General features: G+C 41.7%; 1 protein-coding gene across 1 annotated transcript in view; it reads left to right on the top strand.

The window, feature by feature from the left end:
- The first annotated feature begins 3,113 nt into the window (after positions 1-3,113).
- The window catches only part of LOC139767255 (insulin receptor-related protein-like), a 310,767-nt gene continuing 293,524 nt past the window's right edge, over positions 3,114-20,356 (top strand). Inside the window, exon 1 of the mRNA XM_071696417.1 lies at positions 3,114-3,183. The gene's annotated coding sequence lies outside the window, so the exon portion shown is untranslated. The remainder of the gene's footprint in view (positions 3,184-20,356) is intronic.

Genomic DNA, 20,356 nt, shown 5'->3' on the forward strand with positions numbered 1-20,356 from the left:
GTGGATTGAATCAAGGCATGTGAAGCGTCTGGGGTAAACCATGGAAAGCTGTGTAGGTATGTATATTTGCGTGTGTGGACGTATGTATATACATGTGTATGGGGGTGGGTTGGGCCATTTCTTTCGTCTGTTTCCTTGCGCTACCTCGCAAACGCGGGAGACAGCGACAAAGCACAAAAAAAAAAAAAATTATATATATATATATATATATATATATATATATATATATATACATATATATATATATATATATATATATATATATATATTCACATACGCACAGGAAAATAGCAATTGTCCATAGCATAAAAACATACGCTTAATTGAACTGGATCATAAAGCTCATGCATTATTACTTAACTAGTTACTATTACGACTTCCCAGTTCTGTAAGACTTCAACTGTGTATTTTCAGCCCGATGGCAGCTGAAACATTTAATAAACTGATCTTTATTTTATTACATCCATCTCACTCATTGCGAACATCAGCTCTCAGGTTATACACGAGCATCCTTCCTTAATGCATGTGGGCAGTCTGTCTCACACCCAGCCACCGTCTGATCAGGCTACCTAGAGTATGTGTTTTAAGTTATTCTTTTCTGGATATCCTAAGTCTTAGGCTGTAGTAATCATTATACTGTAATTCTTTCTGTTTTTTTCAAATTGTTCTTCATTATTATCACTTTTTCTTCTTCTTCTTCTTCCAGTAATGATAGTAATGATGATGGTAATGATGATGATGATGACTATTATAATAATAATGATAATGATAATAATAATAATAATAGTAATAATAATAATAATAATAATAACAATGATAATAATAATGATAATAATAATAATGATAATAATCTTAATAATAATAATAATTATCGTTATTATTATCAATATCATTATTCTTATTATCATGATTATCAATTATGTCATTTCATTACATTAGCACACACACACACACACACACACAACACACACACACATACATACATACACAGCAATGTACACATACGCACAGGAGGACACGCTCACACCTACATACATATATAAACACCTTGGCAACGACACGCAAAGTGCGTTATGTCTCCGTCACAGTCCGGCCTCTGTCCTCAGTATATATCAATTTCCAGCATTGAGTCTTTGCATGAAATTTATATATATATATATATATATATATATATATATATATATATATATATATATATATATATATATATATATATACATATACTTATTATCCCTAGGGATAGGTGAGAAAGAATACTTCCCACGTATTCCCTGCGTGTCGTAGAAGGCGCCTAAAAGGGGAGGGAGCGGGTGGCTGGAAATCCTCCCCTCTCGTTTTTTTTTTTTAATTTTCCAAAAGAAGGAACAGAGAAGGGGGCCAGGTGAGGATATTCCCTCTAAGGCCCAATCCTCTTTTCTAAACGCTACCTCGCTAATGCGGGAAATGGCGAATAGTATGAAAGAAAAGAAAGACATATATATATATATATATATATATATATATATATATATATATATATATATATATATATATACCCATGGGGATAAGGGAGAAAAATACTTCCCACGTATTCCCAGCGTGTCGTAGAGGGCGACTAAAAGGGGAGGGAGCGGGTGGCGGAAAATCCTCCACTCTCGTTTTTAATTCTCCAAAAGAAGGAACAGAGAAGGGGGCCTAGTGAGGATATTCCCTCAAAGGTTCAGTCCTCTGTTCTAAGCGCTCCCTTTTGAGGACGTGAAAAGCCTATCTTTTAGAATGTGCCAGGTCATAGTTATTGGGAAAGACATGAGAAGGTAGAGAGTTCCAAAGCTTCGATGTGTAGGTAAAGAAACAGTTATCACTACAGCCCACCCTTGAGCTGCCGATAGCCACATAATAATCATGTGGCGCAGCAGCTTGCTGAGTATTGTGTGGGCTACCTAGTGGTGAGAGCACACAAGCACCCAGATCTCGGGAGCAGAAACCAAAGTAATACGTATAGAAGAGGGAAAGTGAACCAACATTACGACGTAGGGCAAAGGGTATAAGTTTGGAAGTTAGCCTTGGATGGTTTATAAGTCGGACCGCTTTAGACTCGAATCTGTCAAGTAAGGATGCAGAGCTAGAACCATACCCAAATGTGAGAGCAGTACTCTATACAAGAACGAATCAATCTTTTGTTTAAACGGAGCAACTGCTCAGAAGAGAAGTTTCGACATCTAAACAAGACACCTAGTTTCTTAGAGGCAGACTTAGCTATTCCTGTAATGTTACAGTAATACCAAGCATGGTTATTGACTCAAGAGTTGGAATACAGAACTCAAAGGAGAGGCGAGAATTGTGAGCAGCATTCCATAGAGAGATATGTAGAGACTGGGTCTTGGAGATATTACACTTAACACGAATTTATCTACCCCACTGAGATATCCAGTCCGAGTTTATTGAGGAAGCTGTGTCGAGACGAGATGCAGATCGAATGAGAGAAGGAGCAGAATTGAAGGATGTGGATGAACGCAGTGTTGAGTCGTCAGCATATACATCTCATGAACTGGTGGAAAAAGTTTTGGATTTTCCTGTGCCCCGTCCTCAATGTTCTTTTCAAAGTTTCTTCTTCCTTCCTTATCTAGTTGTAGGCATTTTCTGATATCTTTTACCTTATAGATATTTGTGATTACCTCCTGTTTGACTGTTACGGGGAGAGAGTTGAACGCTCGTCTTGCCCATTTGTATGTGTACGTGTGTTCTGTGTTACCGACCAATACTCAGATATCATAATACAAATGTCATGAAACTTCGTCAGTTTTACGAAGGCGTGGAGAGAGAGAGAGAGAGAGAGAGAGAGAGAGAGAGAGAGAGAGAGAGAGAGAGAGAGAGAGAGAGAGAGAGTAAACAAATATAGAAAAAGCGCTCCCGCCTCTGGCCGGCCAGCACGTCTTTCTCACTAACAACAACATATCCTGGGAACCCCCCACCCACCACCCGAACCCATACGGGCAAGCCGGCCTACCCCTGGCCTTAAGGGGGTGATGTGGGGGGGTGAGCACGGCGGCTGGACGCTCACAACAACACGCGCGGCCCCGCCCACTCCTCCTACTACAGCCTGGTACGTGTGGTGGCGGCGGCAGTGAGTAGCGGGTGGCGGCAGTGTGCGTCCGCCAGCGGCGAGGGACGGGAGTGTAGCGGCAGGTCGCAGCGCCTCGCACGGTAAGACACACGTGCTATACCGTCTAGTTCTGATCCAACCCTTTCTCCTCAACACGACGATATAGATTCCCTTCGGGACGGAGCTCCGACATTGACGCCCATGGGGAAGCACAATCTTGCCTCATATTTGTATAATATTGAGGACCTTCCGTAGCCCACGCAACAAGTGTGTGATAAAACTGCTGTCGGAGGGACGAGTGCGTTGGCCACGCTAGCAACAATCATGCAGTTACGTTTCTGTTCTCATGTTAAGGAATAAGGTTGAATATACTCAAGTCCTTGCATCAGAGGCAAGAAAAACGATGACAGTATTTAGTTTAGATTTACAGCAGAGATCAAGATACCCCTGTAAGACACAGCAAGGGAATATATCAGTAGTACAAGTAGTTTATCGTATCACTGTACACACGTGCAGTAACGAGGAAGCCAACAGACTTATTTGCTACACCAGGAATGGACGTCTCTCTCAGATTTGTATGTTACACGCAAGAATTAACGTCAACTATTGGTGTTCTATGGACACTGAACGGGGGAGGATGGTCACTGGTTACAGTGACACTGCGAGTCGTTCGCTTAAGTTGTATGTTTTGCTTTAAGACACTGGGTTGCTGTTCGTTCTATGTAGTCTTGGTCAACATTCACAAGGACACTTTCATCACTGTTAAATACATCAGTACAAAGTAACATTGAAAATGATGACTCATTTTAACTAATACAGTGCTTTGAAATCTCAAACACGCTTATATATATATATATATATATATATATATATATATATATATATATATATATATATATATATATATATATATATATAAACCACAAGCATTCAACACCCGCAAACGAAACAAGCGCACGGTGCCACCCTGACATGCCTGGCACCCAGTTGTGCGCAACAACTCCTGTTCTCACCCAAGCTTCTGCATGGCCATCCGCCGACCTCCACACAAATAATAAGCTTTCCGCGTCCTCACACTCCAGCATCCTATGCTCACAGATCTCTCTCAGCCCCAAACAAACACCAACATATCCACATCGAAGTGACCCGACAGCCACTCAACAACAGTTCCTCCGACCCAGTCTCGAACTCCACTCCAGTATATTTATATAGTCTTAAACTACACAGCCTAAACATGTGTGAGTTACACTTTCTCGTCTGCACTCTGGATACCTCTCATAGGTACAATATATCGCCAAACTCATCATGCTTAAGATGCAGCCTCCACGCTAAAGACACTGAAAGACCATCTTCCAACTAGTACTGTGCACAGACCGAACAAAGATAAGCACACAGTGTTAACACACTTCATGACCCACTAGTATATGATGGACGTGGCTGGCTTCCTGGGTGCTGCTGGAGCCCCATAAAAGGGGGGTTGTTGGGCAGGAGTTAGATGAATATACAAGCTTGTTCGCCGATTGTCGTGTCAGCTAGGTAGCGCCAAGAGTAAAGAAAGGCCTCACTCGCTTACATCCATTTTCTTACTCATGTGAAACGCATCTTGAGAGGGTCCTGGTGTTGCTTTAGGAACTATTTCCTGGAGCTCCTGTAGCTTCAAGGTTGCGTTACTTTCAGTAGCTGGGAAATGATAGACTCCTTTGTAGTGAGAAATTCTTCGACGCGACTGTACTGCTTCTGGTCAGCAGACGACGGTGCGGCCTCGCCGAAGGTAGGTGTTCACTTGTAGTGTAACCTCAGGCAGGCGAAGGCTGGTAACATCTATTATATATATATATATATATATATATATATATATATATATATATATATATATATAAACAAACGCCAATAAACGTACATATACATATCAACATATACACATATATACACACACACACACACACACACACACATATATATATATATATATATATATATATATATATATATATATATATATATATATATATATATATATATATTCATACTTGCTTGCCTTCAGTCTATCACATGACCTGGGCATCGCTCTGATAACTGCCTGTTACACTTACATTCAACAACACCTTCTCTTGATGTAATTATTAAAACTGAAAACAAGGTGGCAGTAAATTGCTGTAGATTGAGTGTTCAAAATTTCTTAATACGATAGTAAACAAAGTGCTTGATTTATTTGATTCTTCAGAATGTCGCTTATGCTCACATATCCTCACATAGAACAAGAAATGATAAAACCGCCGTTTTCTGTCACGGCGCAGACTTTGATCACGGAAATAACGACAGTATGAGTCATCTTGTTTTCAGATTTAATGCTTGTGTCAACATCGTAACGATATCATATCTGCTCTGATAAATTCTACACAAAATTTCAGTCTATGATATGAACAAGTTTCTCCTAACAATGCTCTGAAACAAATCATGAACTTGATAGAAATATCAAGGGATACAAGAGAGGAACCCATCTTTCTGTCTGGTCAGGCCTTAACATTTCAGATCACAGACGGGAAAGTGACGTAGCGTTCCCATGTTCATATATTAGACAGATATAAAGGTCACCTAACCCGTTTGTCATTGTTTCTACCAAGTCAGATGGGCCTGTGACGGGCCGAAACTGTACAGGTACAATAAAGACTGTCTTCATGAAATGTGGTTTTGTCTTTATAACTCAGCGACAGTGACTTCTTCAGTAATATATATATATATATATATATATATATATATATATATATATATATATATATATATATATATATATATATATATATATATATATATATATATTTTTTTTTTTTTTTTCAAACCATTCGCCTTTTCCCGCGTTAGCGAGGTAGCGTTAAGAACAGAGGACTGGGCCATTGAGGGAATATCCTCACCTGGCCCCCTTCTCTGTTCCTTCTTTTGGAAAATTTAAAAAAAATTGAGAGGGGATGATTTCCAGCCCCCCGCTCCCTCCCCTTTTAGTCGCCTTCCACGACACGCAGGGAATACGTGGGAAGTATTCTTTCTCCCCTATCGCCAGGGATAATACATATTTTTTTAATTTTTTAATTTTCCAAAAGAAGGAACAGAGAATTGGGCCAGGTGAGGGTAGTCCCTCAAAGGCCCAGTCATCTGTTCTTAACGCTACCTCGCTAATGCGGGAAATGGCGAATAGTTTGAAAGAAAGAAAGAAATATATGTATATATATATATATATATATATATATATATATATATATATATATATATATATATATATATATATATATATATATAATTGAGTAAATAACGATAGGGTAAGAGTGGGATGTGAGATATTAAAGAGTATGGTTGACAGAGCTAATGAGGTTGTAATGAAAAGGTTAGGGCATAAGGAGAGAATGAGTGAGGAGAGGTTGATGAAGACTATGTATGTGTCGGAAGTGGAGAGGACAAGAGGAGTCGGGGACCAGATTGGAAATGGAAAGTTGAAGGGAAGAATATCTGGAGTGGTTTAGGCCTGAACACATATGTAGGAAGGTGAAGGCGTGAATGGGATAGAGTGAACTGCAGTGATGTTATATACGGGGGTTGATGTTGCTGTCGATAGAGTGAACTAGGTCATTCAAGCAGCCGGGAGAATCATGGAAAGGTTAGTGGAGCCTGATTATGGACAGGGGACTGTAGTTTCGGTGCATCACACACACACAGGCGACCGCAAGAGAATTTGTATGAGCGAGTGAGGCCTTTCTTTCGTTCGTTTCCGGCGCAACCCGATAACGTGGGAAACGGCGACCAAGTATGAAAGATAAATGAAGATACATTTTTTTCTGTACGAAGTGAGGTTCTTTCGATCTATTTCGGAATGTCGGTGGGCTTTTCGATTTTGCTCATTTGAATTACATATTTCCCCATGAAATGAATATCTAATCCAAGAAAAAACAATAAACACTTTTGATTCCACAGCGAAACAATCTATCGACTTTCAACGGCGCGAAGTCAGTTCGGGATATTGTCGCTCTTACTACCGGACTGCCGCTTGTAATCCTGTAAATCGAAGGTTTGCACGGCGAAATAGAAATACTTTTTATCATTTCTGGACATAGATCTTCATGTTACGTGAGAAATGTCTAAATCAAATAGGAAAAATTAAAGACCCATCGGCATCCCGAAATTGGTCGAGAAAACCACTTCTAACCGAGATATGAAAGAAGACCAACCATCTCTCTCTCTCTCTCTCTCTCTCTCTCTCTCTCTCTCTCTATATATATATATATATATATATATATATATACATATATATATATATATATATATATATATATATATATATATATATATATACCCAAAGGATAAGCTCTTATCGCTGACGAGAGTACAGGAATGTACTTTAGTGTATTCTGTACATTGCCTCGTTTGAAAATTATATATATATATATATATATATATATATATTATCCCTGGGGATAGGGGATTAAGAATACTTCCCACGTATTCCCTGCGTGTCGTAGAAGGCGACTAAAAGGGGAGGGAGCGGGGGGCTGGAAATCCTCCCCTCTCGTTTTTTTTTTTTTTTAATTTTCCAAAAGAAGGAACAGAGGGGGCCAGGTGAGGATATTCCAAAAAAGGCCCAGTCCTCTGTTCTTAACGCTACCTCGCTAACGCGGGAAATGGCGAATAGTTTGAAAAATATATATATATATATATATATATATATATATATATATATATATATATATATATATATATATATATATATATATATATATATATGAAATAATTTCCTGCCAAGGAAGAACGTCGCAGTTGCAATGAAACAAATAGGATTGGCACCGATGAATGACATTGTATAGGTGACGTCAGAGGGGATGTTTTTTTTTTCAAAATGATATCCGAAGATTCGACCAAGTCACGTAAAGTTTTCACTACTTTTCTGATTGGTTCAAATTAGATCCAGCGGTGAAGGGGCAAGGAAGGGGACGCAAACTGTTGAAGTGGCCGACGTGTGTTGTGTGTGTGTGTGGGCGAAGCGGCGTCTGGGCCCGCCTGGATGGTGAAGGTTGGTTAAGATGTTTCTTGAAATATGTCTCGGGTTTTGTGGGAAATAATAATATAGGCTCTTGCTTGATCCTCCTCGGTTAGTAAAGCCTTCCACTGAACCCCTCTCTCTCCAACGCTCCTTATGTCCTTCCCCGCTATTGACTGCGAAATCGTATTCATGTATTGTATCTCTCAACCATTAGTGTTTCACCGTCATTAAATTAATTAGGCGCCTGAAAAGTGATGTTTAGATATATAAATATTTTACCGACATGCCCGTGAGTTGGTCTGCGGCGTCCGCAGGACCAGGGTGTGGGTGGCCTGTGTCTGTCTACCTACAGGCCCACCACTAGTGAGTGGTCTCTGCTCTGCTGCTGTAGTTAGCAGTTCCAGGGAGATGGGATGTGTTCCATCGGTGATGCAGAGGCTACGCTGTCCGCTGACCGTCCTCGGTAAACAGCGTTCAACTCTCTGTCGCACGAGGGTAAAATTGTTTCCAATGATTTACCAGCGAACATTACATGTTCTGATGTATACACCACGGGTCAGAATCGAACCCAAGGAGGGATGTCTGACTACCTCGGTCACACGGAGGTTCACAAAAATACAAAAAGAAAACAATTCTTTATTGAACTAGTGGTTTTTTTTTTTTTATTGGTGTCCCAAACTGAAGAGTATCGCGACACCGATGATGTGACAGATTAATACTCGTTATCTTTCTCGTACTGATCATATGTCTTGGAGTAACCCTCATATATCTTATGGCGCGAAACGCAATTTCTCCCTTTGTCTCCGTTTACGATTCATTCGTTTCCTTCTCGCCAATTTCGAAACGCTACAATTCAACACAGTGATAATGTTGACATGTTGAGCACAACCATATCCTTAACTCTGTTCTGGAAGCCCCACATAATCAACATCACAAAATTCTGCTTCCTAAAAGCTAGGGATGTTGTATAGGTGTCGTAGATATTTTTGTTGTGAGCAGCTGCTTCATATGTACTGGGTTTTGATTCGACCAAGCATGGAATACTGTCCACACATCATTGATTGGCTCATCCTCGACCTGTCGTCGACTAGTTTTGGATCAGAAGCCTTCCATCTCACAATATCTCCGGGTATCACCTGTCTTCAACCTTCCATCTCACAATATCTCCGGGTATCACCTGTCTTCAACCGTCCCTTTCCTACGCCGCTTTGTTGCTGGTCAATCTTTTGTATAGGTATTGTTTTGGCCATCGTTCTCGTGAGGTGTCTGGATGTGTCCCCCGACCCTAAAGTTTGAACCCGTGGCACGCATTTAGGAACTGTTTCCTACAGTTTCTGCGTGGACACCACTCACTCGAGAATTGAATGATTATGATGCCTCCTTCGTCCTTAGAGCAGCTAAGTCGAGGAATTCTTTTCCATCTTTTGTATTTACTTCTACATATAACATTCTTTGGTTAAGACTCAGGTCTACAAACTCAGGATTTATATTTTTCTTTTTTCTTACTTTTTTCTCTCACTCGCGATGGCCTTGATTGGGGCATGTTTTGGCCGTGCCATGTGGGTCAATATATATATATATATATATATATATATATATATATATATATATATATATATATATATATATATATATATATATATATATATATATATATTCTTTTACGTGTCTACCGATTTTTTGCGTTAGTGAGGTAGTGCCAGCAACAGGCGAAGAGAGGCCGCATTTGCTCATATCCATTGTCTGGCTGTCATGTGCAATGTACCGATACAACAGCTCGCTATCCACAACTAGGCTCCATAGACCTTTCCATGGTTTCCTCAGCCACTTCGCAAGCCTTGATTCAGTTCACTGACAGCACGTCAACAGACAGACATTATACAAGTTTATCCCGCACATGCCCTTCACCCTCCTGCATCTTTAGGACATGACCTCTCAAAATTTTTTTCACTTTACGCATCTCCAGTCTGGTCTCTTTCTTCATTTTCCCTCCATTTCTGATACATACATCCTCTTTGTCAATTACTCTTTACTCATTCTCTAATTCTGTCCAAATCGTTTCAGCACACCCTCTTCATCTTCTTCAACTATACGCTTCTTAGTACCACACCCTCTCTAACCCTTGTATCACGCACTCGATCTCATTAGCGTCACACCAGATATTGTCCTCAAACATTTCATATCCAACTCTTTCACCCTCATCTATAGCATCGCTTTCAAACAACATTGTTTGGACTAATTCAGATATACGCATTTTCCCCTTATATATATATATATATATGTAGCATTTATGGATCTGGAGAAGGCATATGATAGAGTTGATAGAGATGCTCTGTGGAAGGTATTAAGAATATATGGTGTGGGAGGCAAGTTGTTAGAAGCAGTGAAAAGTTTTTATCGAGGATGTAAGGCATGTGTACGTGTAGGAAGAGAGGAAAGTGATTGGTTCTCAGTGAATGTAGGTTTGCGGCAGGGGTGTGTGATGTCTCCATGGTTGTTTAATTTGTTTATGGATGGGGTTGTTAGGGAGGTAAATGCAAGAGTTTTGGAAAGAGGGGCAAGTATGAAGTCTGTTGGGGATGAGAGAGCTTGGGAAGTGAGTCAGTTGTTGTTCGCTGATGATACAGCGCTGGTGGCGGATTCATGTGAGAAACTGCAGAAGCTGGTGACGGAGTTTGGTAAAGTGTGTGGAAGAAGAAAGTTAAGAGTAAATGTCAATAAGAGCAAGGTTATTAGGTACAGTAGGGTTGAGGGTCAAGTCAATTGGGAGGTGAGTTTGAATGGTGAAAAACTGGAGGAAGTGAAGTGTTTTAGATATCTGGGAGTGGATCTGTCAGCGGATGGAACCATGGAAGCGGAAGTGGATCATGGGGTGGGGGAGGGGGCGAAAATTTTGGGAGCCTTGAAAAATGTGTGGAAGTCGAGAACATTATCCCGGAAAGCAAAAATGGGTATGTTTGAAGGAATAGTAGTTCCAACAATGTTGTATGGTTGCGAGGCGTGGGCTATGGATAGAGTTGTGCGCAGGAGGATGGATGTGCTGGAAATGAGATGTTTGAGGACAATGTGTGGTGTGAGGTGGTTTGATCGAGTAAGTAACGTAAGGGTAAGAGAGATGTGTGGAAATAAAAAGAGCGTGGTTGAGAGAGCAGAAGAGGGTGTTTTGAAATGGTTTGGGCACATGGAGAGAATGAGTGAGGAAAGATTGACCAAGAGGATATATGTGTCGGAGGTGGGTGGAGGGAACGAGGAGAAGAGGGAGACCAAATTGGAGGTGGAAAGATGGAGTGAAAAGGATTTTGTGTGATCGGGGCCTGAACATGCAGGAGGGTGAAAGGAGGGCAAGGAATAGAGTGAATTGGAGCGATGTGGTATACAGGGGTTGACGTGCTGTCAGTGGATTGAATCAAGGCATGTGAAGCGTCTGGGGTGAACCATGGAAAGCTGTGTAGGTGTGTATATTTGCGTGTGTGGACGTGTGTATGTACATGTGTATGGGGGGGTTGGGCCATTTCTTTCGTCTGTTTCCTTGCGCTACCTCGCAAACGCGGGAGACAGCGACAAAGTATAAAAAAAAAAAAAAAAAAAAAAATATATATATATATATATATATATATATATATATATATATATATATATATATATATATATATATATATATACACACACACGAATATAGTGCATATGAACGCGCACTACTATATATCATACAAACCTTCAACAGCCAGGATGGAACCTGGGACCCCTGCGTAGCAGGCGGGGACGCTCCTGCGATCATAGCCGAGCAGTAGCGTTCCCGCCTGCTATGCAAGGGTCCTGGGTTCGGTCCTGGCTGTTGGAGGTTTGTATGATATATATATATATATATATATATATATATATATATATATATATATATATATATATATATATATATATATATATATATTCGATATTTCTCGTGGTAATGAGGTAGCTTCTAGAACAGATGACTGAACCACAGAGGATAGCGGGACGTATCCTCACTTGACCCCCTTCTCTGTTCCTTCTTTAGGAAAATCATAACAAAAGGGGAGGATTTCCAGCCCCTCTCTCTTACCGGTTTCAGTCGACCTCTGCAGAACGCAGGGAATACGTAGGAAGTATTCTTTCTTCCCTATCCCCAAGTATAATATATATATATATATATATATATATATATATATATATATATATATATATATATATATATATATATATATATATATATATATATATTATTGCCTATAATTGCTTCAGTACTTCGTTCTTGAAATGATCCTAGTTGTTACTCCTTGAACCACTTTTCCAGAAGCTCCCGCATCTTAGATCTAAGGATGCGCTACCTTCAGTAATGATGAACTCGTGTGGAGTGAGAGGGTCCTCGACGAGACAGCGCTCCCTTTTCGTCTATAAGACGATGATATAGCCTCGTCGGAAGTGATTCTTCGTTCGTGATGCGTTCGATGTTTCTGAAGCAGAGGCTCGATACATGCGTCAAGTGATGGATCTTACTGGAGACTTTTACCAACACATTGGCTGAGACATAACGAGTATATGAGCCGCTCGAAGTCTCATGTTAAACTTGGTTATGTGTGCGACGTCAGGGGTTATCGCGAGGGATGTCGTTATTCTTTTTAATGACTTCTAGATGGTCGACATTCTCATGGTATCCTCCATCACACGTGTGGGTTAGAACACTTGGTTTCTTGCTTAAACATTCTGCTTTTTGCATCGTTGTAGTTTTGTTCCGCAAAATTCACATGACAGAAGTGATCGCTGCTTGCGGTATGATCTGTCATAACGAGGAGGTGGCTTCTCAAATCATTAATTCGGTCTTTAACTGTTCGAGACACGTTTCATTCGTTTGTCTCAGGTTTCTTGGCATGTATGCGCAAAAGTAGTAGGTCGATGGCAGTGGTTTGCAATACGATTAAATACCACTTTAAGATTCGGAGATCATGAACCAAACCACGGGAACAAAATCATGGGTAGTAAAGAGTGAGTATCTGTGTGATAGATATTGACAAAATAATGTTAAGTTAAAAAGACAAAAGTTCAAAGATTGATCCTACACGGCCAAGTTCTGTACTCTTAACTTGCAGTTTGTTCCTGTCTTCTTGAAATATTAGAAATTCAGATTCAACAAGCTATTCTTCATAAACACATTATGAGGAACTTTACTAAAGCTTTCGTTTTGTTTAAAACTTCTCTGACGTTCTTGCTGGTAGCTCGTCATGTCTTCCTCCAGGGAGACAACATTGCTCTCGTGAATCGTGAAGAACTACAGAGGACAACCTGTAATGTCTGTCCATCTTGTGCTTAATGCTTCACGTCCGCTTGTGTGATACGGGGGGAGGGGTTGTCTGTGACGGCTGTACAGCGAGCCAGCACTTTAGTGGCTGTCAAGTTGCAATCATTCGGCCCCAGATAGCTATCTCACTGCCTCGCCCACGCGTGACCTGCTGACACTTACTCCACAACCCTACAATCCTTCCATCTCAACTATAACACTTTGACAGCACGTAACTCGCGCGACTCATCCTCCCTAACTCTAGGTCTTCTGCCGGTGATTGCTATGCGCTGCCACCGTTATTGGGCAAAATCTCTTCGTAAGTCCTCACTGGAAGGACGTTCCAAGTGAATCACAGTGGCAGTCGGTTTTAGAGATGGATAGATTTGTTTCTCAGTCTTAGAATCATCTAAGTAAATCGCCTGTGCTCTCTGTATTTTGTCTATATCTTCAAGTCGGATGACCAAAACAGATACACAGTATTCATGCTGGGGACGCACCAGTAACTTCTAAAGATTAAGAATAATTCCACCAGACTTAAAATAATCAATAGTTCTACCTATTTATATGCAAACATTTTGTTCGCAATTTTCAGCTCTTTCTGTGCACTACTTACTTGGCTTTAGATCACCAGAGGTTCACTAAAGCCAAGTCTTTTTTTACTCAGTTACGTTTTAAGAGAATTCCTACTGTACCTTGCTTTTTTGGTTTTTATTACCGACATATCAAACTTAGCAATTATCGGTATCCAGATTCGTAAGCCATCTGTTAGCCAAGTAGTATATCGTTTGTCTACTACATCCGTTTGAAGCTACAGACGTTTATTTTCTGTTGTAGAATCATTTTCCAACTTCGTATCGTCTGCGAATTTCAATGTCTTACAATGGAGCCCATTATCAACAACACTGATATATGTATGAGAAAGAGAACTGGTGCTAAGACTGATCCATGTGGCTCAGCACTTAACATCTAATCGATCAGATATCTGACCATAAATCACTGCTCTTTATTTACGTCCAGTCAACCAAGTTTCTAACTCCCGCAGTACCATCCCTTTCTGAATCCTGGAACATAGAAGGAACCAAGCGAGAATATTTTCCTCGAAGGCTCAGTCATTTGTTTATGACGCTGCCTCGATCAGGTTGGACATGGTAAAACTACCTCACCATCAGAGTCGTCATCAGCGAGTGACACTGTTGCTCTTCAAGAGGAACACGCCCACCTCGAGCGCTCAGCTACGCCAACGACCTTTGATGCTAGCTGCTCTTCTGCTGAGGAACCAACCAACCCTTCGTGAACCAGCGTACGTACTGTGATCTTTACCCTCCCTGCTGGGTCTGGAGGCGGCGTCGCTCGTGAGAAACTCACACAAATCCAATAATCTGTTAAAACTATCTTGTAACACAGGGGAAGGCTAGCGTCTCCCAGGCGAATGAATTGATCACTGTCTGGATACGTCACTGCGCCTGTTCCTTCCGCTAGGACAAGGTTGGCCATAACAGAATCTTCATTGTCGGTCTTTGTCTTTCGCACACGTCTCGTTGATCAAGACGCAGCAGCAGCAGCAGCAGCTCTCAGAACACAGCGAAAAATTCTACATTTCTTAAGATATCGTCGTAAGATAGGAGAGAAAAGCGCCATTGACTAGCAACGTTGAGCTACGTATGTGTAAAGAGAGGGAACGACAAATGATAATTTGGAGAAAGCAAAGAAAGAGGGATAAAGAAGAGGAAGAAAATTCTATGAAAGATAAGGTATATAAGACAGCAATGTCTGACCACCTGATATAATGACTACCAAACTGTCATGTTGGCAGTAGTGTGGCAGAGACTTGGCAGACGGACCATCAGTGGGACGAGGAAGAAGAGAAGGAAGAGTGACGGTTGCCTGTCATTGGGTCTGTTGTCTGTCTAAATATAATGTCTCCACCACCAGCATCTGCTCCTGACTCAATCGTTCATACTGCTGCTAAAAATAGCGAAAGCTAACGATATGACATCGATGAAAAGAAGACACAGAAATTCGTCTTCATCAAGAGAGTATTCACAACGATTCAGTCTTTCATGAGAATTATATCTATAAACCTGAGGCAGCCTGACTGGAGATAGCCCGTATTTTCACGACATGTTAGCAATTATGGTTGGCTGCGGTGCTACGAGGCAATCACCCATAATTCAGAAAAGTGGAATGATACTGGGATCACCATCAACAGCAATCTCAACCCAGACACACGTATGATTTTTGCGGTTGTTCATGTTGGGTTGTTGGAGTGGTGGAACTGAGAGAGGGACGGAAACACGTTTAACAAGAACAGCAACGCTGCTTTATTGGTTAAGGGACTTAAGGTGAAATAGCCACGGGCAGTGAGACACAGGAGGTGCAGGATTATTGTGGGAAAGGAGAGGTCACTTGTAGCTGGGTGAGAAGTAAGTCTTGGTACTGGAGCCTTGATGTTAGTGATGGTGGGCGTCAGGGATGAGGCACCACAAGGAAACCTACCGGGGTGATATAACGTCAGGAGTCACGTAAGGAACTTCTACTGACGGAGGAGGCGCCCTCAGAGCGGCTTGAGTCTCGTGTCACAGACTTCAGGTGTTGGAGTGGTACGCTTGTTGTATAGATTGAGTCGACTTCCTGTCTGCTTTCCTGCGTTTGTTGTTGTTTGAGGTATAACCTCCCTACAACTCAGGAGGTGCGTGCCCGATGCTCTGGGGCGGCCTGCCGGTGGTGAGGGACCTAAGCACTGGGCCTAGAGGGTTGGGCTTGTTATCCTACCCGGCCCCCACGAGAGCCAGGCTCCCTCTGCCTCCCTGCGGTGATACCCGGGTATGTAAGAAGCAGGAAGGTCAGGTCATGAAGGCGGGCTGGGAGGAGTTATTCCCAAAGGGAACCAGAGACGTCGTAGTCGAATGTCGCAACAAGCAGTCTCACCTCTCTAGAGCCACGCTGTTGGACCGCAAGCGGCTCTTCTCATGGATAGGGGTCAGGTCGTCCATTTGATGGAGTAATCACAGCGACATCTTGCCGCTGCCGAAGATATGGTGTGGACGTCACGCAAGAATACTACAGGTGTATCGGTGGGTCGGGCCACCGAACACATTTCTCTGGGAATTATTTACTAGGTCAGGTGAGGTCGCACGCTGCCATCTGCCACTAGGACAAGGCGCCGTGAGTAAGGTGACGCTTTGTGGAGTGACGCTGGGATGATGTTGTGAACCTGAGTTGTTACCGCAAACTGTTCGTCAGGATTGTGTGGGGATACGAACACACAGACCGTTGTTCCTTTCATCCACACTCATTTCATACACATCGTGGATTCATTCCATTAACGATGTGATAATTTTCCTCCAGTTATTCATATCAGAGTAAATGAGCAATGGTCGGTATGTAACACTTCGAGATGTCTTAGTAACTTGTGTAAAAGAAAACAAAAAATCCTTTACTATACAGCCTAAAGAAAACGAGCTTACTCAAAATATACAACATTTATCTTCACGTCTTAACCAAGATGACAATCATTCCCCCATGTTCTCCACGAGTGTTGCCCTATATTGTCCAGAGTTTTCAAGATTTTCGATTCTTTGTGGTTGTTTTTCCAAATATATTGACACCGGAGGGTCACACCTCATGCAATACAGTGTTCGGTCCCCTCCCGTGCTGTTGTGGCATTATTAATTGATTTTATTCGAAGCAAAACTTTCCCTGTACTTCAAGATGGCGTCGGAAGAAGGCTTTGCTGGACCTTCGTAAAATTTGAATTATTCTTTTTTTTTTCACTCATGATAATTGATGTTTATATGAATCTTGATATCTGCAAAAAACTTTTCCTCTATAGAATGAGTCAATAAATCCTGCCCTTAACTGGCGCTAAAGAAAATAAACATTGTTATCACACTGTAATACCGTTTGGCCCAGCGGTGTCAATATGTCGGCAAAATAAAGACTGCCATCTAGATTTTGTATCGTGCCGCAGGCGTGAAACATCCATCTTGGTTTATTCAAGTAAACCTATTTTAAGGTTGGAAAGTTTTCATATATAAACTGAATACTTTCAAATAAAAAAAAGTTCATCTTTACCTTCAGTATGTAACATATTTAATTGTATGGAGACAATTCCAATGAATAATCAATTTTCAAATGTTTATGTATAGAAAAAAAGATATGATGAATCCATAATTTTGACAACCGTGCCTTGTAGAGCTGTGTGCACAGCGCATCTGGTTTACACTATAATTTTGTTTATATGACAAAATCCTGGAGAGATCTTGCTATAAGAATGGAACGACTGAATAATGGAACCCATTTTATATAGTAGTCTGTCATGTGACTAAGAATAGTCATGTATATATATACATAAATATATATATATATATATATATATATATATATATATATATATATATATATATATATATATATATATATATATTCTTTTTTTTTTTTTATACTTTGTCGCTGTCTCCCGCGTTTGCGAGGTAGCGCAAGGAAACAGACGAAAGAAATGGCCCAACCCCCCCATACACATGTATATACATACGTCCACACACGCAAATATACATACCTACACAGCTTTCCATGGTTTACCCCAGACGCTTCACATGCCTTGATTCAATCCACTGACAGCACGTCAGCCCCGGTATACCACATCGCTCCAATTCACTCTATTCCTTGCCCTCCTTTCACCCTCCTGCATGTTCAGGCCCCGATCACACAAAATCTTTTTCACTCCATCTTTCCACCTCCAATTTGGTCTCCCTCTTCTCCTTGTTCCCTCCACCTCCGACACATATATCCTCTTGGTCAATCTTTCCTCACTCATCCTCTCCATGTGCCCAAACCACTTCAAAACACCCTCTTCTGCTCTCTCAACCACGCTCTTTTTATTTCCACACATCTCTCTTACCCTTACGTTACTCACTCGATCAAACCACCTCACACCACACATTGTCCTCAAACATCTCATTTCCAGCACATCCATCCTCCTGCGCACAACTCTATCCATAGCCCACGCCTCGCAACCATACAACATTGTTGGAACCACTATTCCTTCAAACATACCCATTTTTGCTTTCCGAGATAATGTTCTCGACTTCCACACATATATATATATATATACATATATATATATATATATACGACTGGAATGATGAGGGATGAATGTTACCTTTATATTCAGTCATTCTAAAAAACGCAGAGGAGCAGAATTAATATCTGTCTATGCAACATTTCAACTTCATCTCTTGATTGATCTTGTGATGAACGTTGCCTGTTCTCAGGTCACCACCTCCCAGCCAGGTCGCCACCACCTAACCAGGTCACCACCACCTAACCAGGACACCACCACCTAACCAGGTCACCACCACATAACCAGGTCACCACCACCTAACCAGGTCACCACCACCTAAGCAGCTCAACACCACCTAATCCTTGGCCTAACCTTGACCTAGTCTCCATTTGTCATTATCCTCTAACCATCTGCTTATCTGTTTCTGTTTGTCTGTTTCATCCCCTACCGTACGCTGACAGCTGGAGATGACGTCAGTGTCTGGAGATGATGTCAGGATGGGAGCAACACAAAGACGTCTTGAAATAACAGAGTCTTGTTTGTATTGGTTTCATGTCCAATTCTGGCGTGACCTCGGGCAGTCCTCCTCCCTAGTGGCGGTTCTCCCGTCGTCGCGCCTGGGGAACCAGTATTTGTAGCACACTAAACGCGTTACCATCTTAATGCACAGGTGCGAGCCATCCAGCACTGGTATATATCATCATACCTGTGTCTCATTCTCTCACGTGTTGTTTTCATGATGATTCTCGTCAACAGTGGGCGGTTATTGGAACGTGTTTCCGACGTGTGCAAATATGCTACATGAATGTGATGTGTATGGTTCTGTTTTTGTTATTTTCATTTGTATACCAAGTGGTTCTACGGAAGCATTGTAAAGCGAATCTAAGTAACGATTATATGGTGACTGAGGTCACCACATCGTCCCCATGAAGGGCGCCTCAGCATGACTGAGGTCGCCACATCGTCCCCATTAAGGGCGCCTCAGCATGACTGAGGTCACCACATCGTCCCCATGAAGGGCGCCTCAGCGTGACTTATGTCACCACATCGTCCCCATGAAAGGCGCCTCAGCGTGACTTATGTCACCACATCGTCCCCATGAAGGGCGCCTCAGCATGACTTATGTCACCACATCGTCCCCTTGAAGGGCGCCTCAGCATGACTGAGGTCACCACATCGTCCCCATGAAGGGCGCCTCAGCATGACTGAGGTCACCACATCGTCCCCGTGAAGGGCGCCTCAGCATGAGTAAGGTCACCACATCGTCCCCATGAAGGGCGCCTCAGCATGACTAAGGTCACCACATCGTCCCCATGAAGGGCGCCTCTGCATGACTTGAGTTCACGTGTCCGGCAGACAACAGCACCTCAGCTTGTATCGAAGGTTTCGTTATCGTTGGAGCAGCTGAACACTTCACGGGATTCATTTCTCGCAGGATAAAGATAACACATTCAAACTTGAGGTTTCTTACCGCACACAGGAGCCCTAGGACAGGCAGTCACTCTGATGTTCCTTAATCATTAACTACTTTCTCTCCGACAACCTACAGACTCCCAAGTGTCGGGACTCGTTCAAAGTTTTATACCCGTAATAAATATAGTTTATTTTGTCTCGTGTATTATTACGTTATTCTCTTCAGTTTCATTTTTCCTGGATCACTGCGGAATGGAATGGAACCTCCATCCATCAGATGTATCTCGTCTCTCACTGGTCAGCTGAAGGCGTAGGAACGCGACAAGAAAGTTAACGCAAACTATATGAAAAAAAAGGTAAAAGTATGACTTAAACTGTAAGATGTATCGACAGTTTTCCCTGACATAGAAATGAATTTCTTGGTCAACACGTCCCCAAGGCCATCCTACTGGCAAGCCAATGGACAATCTTTTTTTTCTT

Source organism: Panulirus ornatus, chromosome 4 (genome assembly GCF_036320965.1).
Source record: "Panulirus ornatus isolate Po-2019 chromosome 4, ASM3632096v1, whole genome shotgun sequence".
In the NCBI taxonomy this organism is placed as follows: Eukaryota; Metazoa; Arthropoda; class Malacostraca; order Decapoda; family Palinuridae; genus Panulirus; species Panulirus ornatus.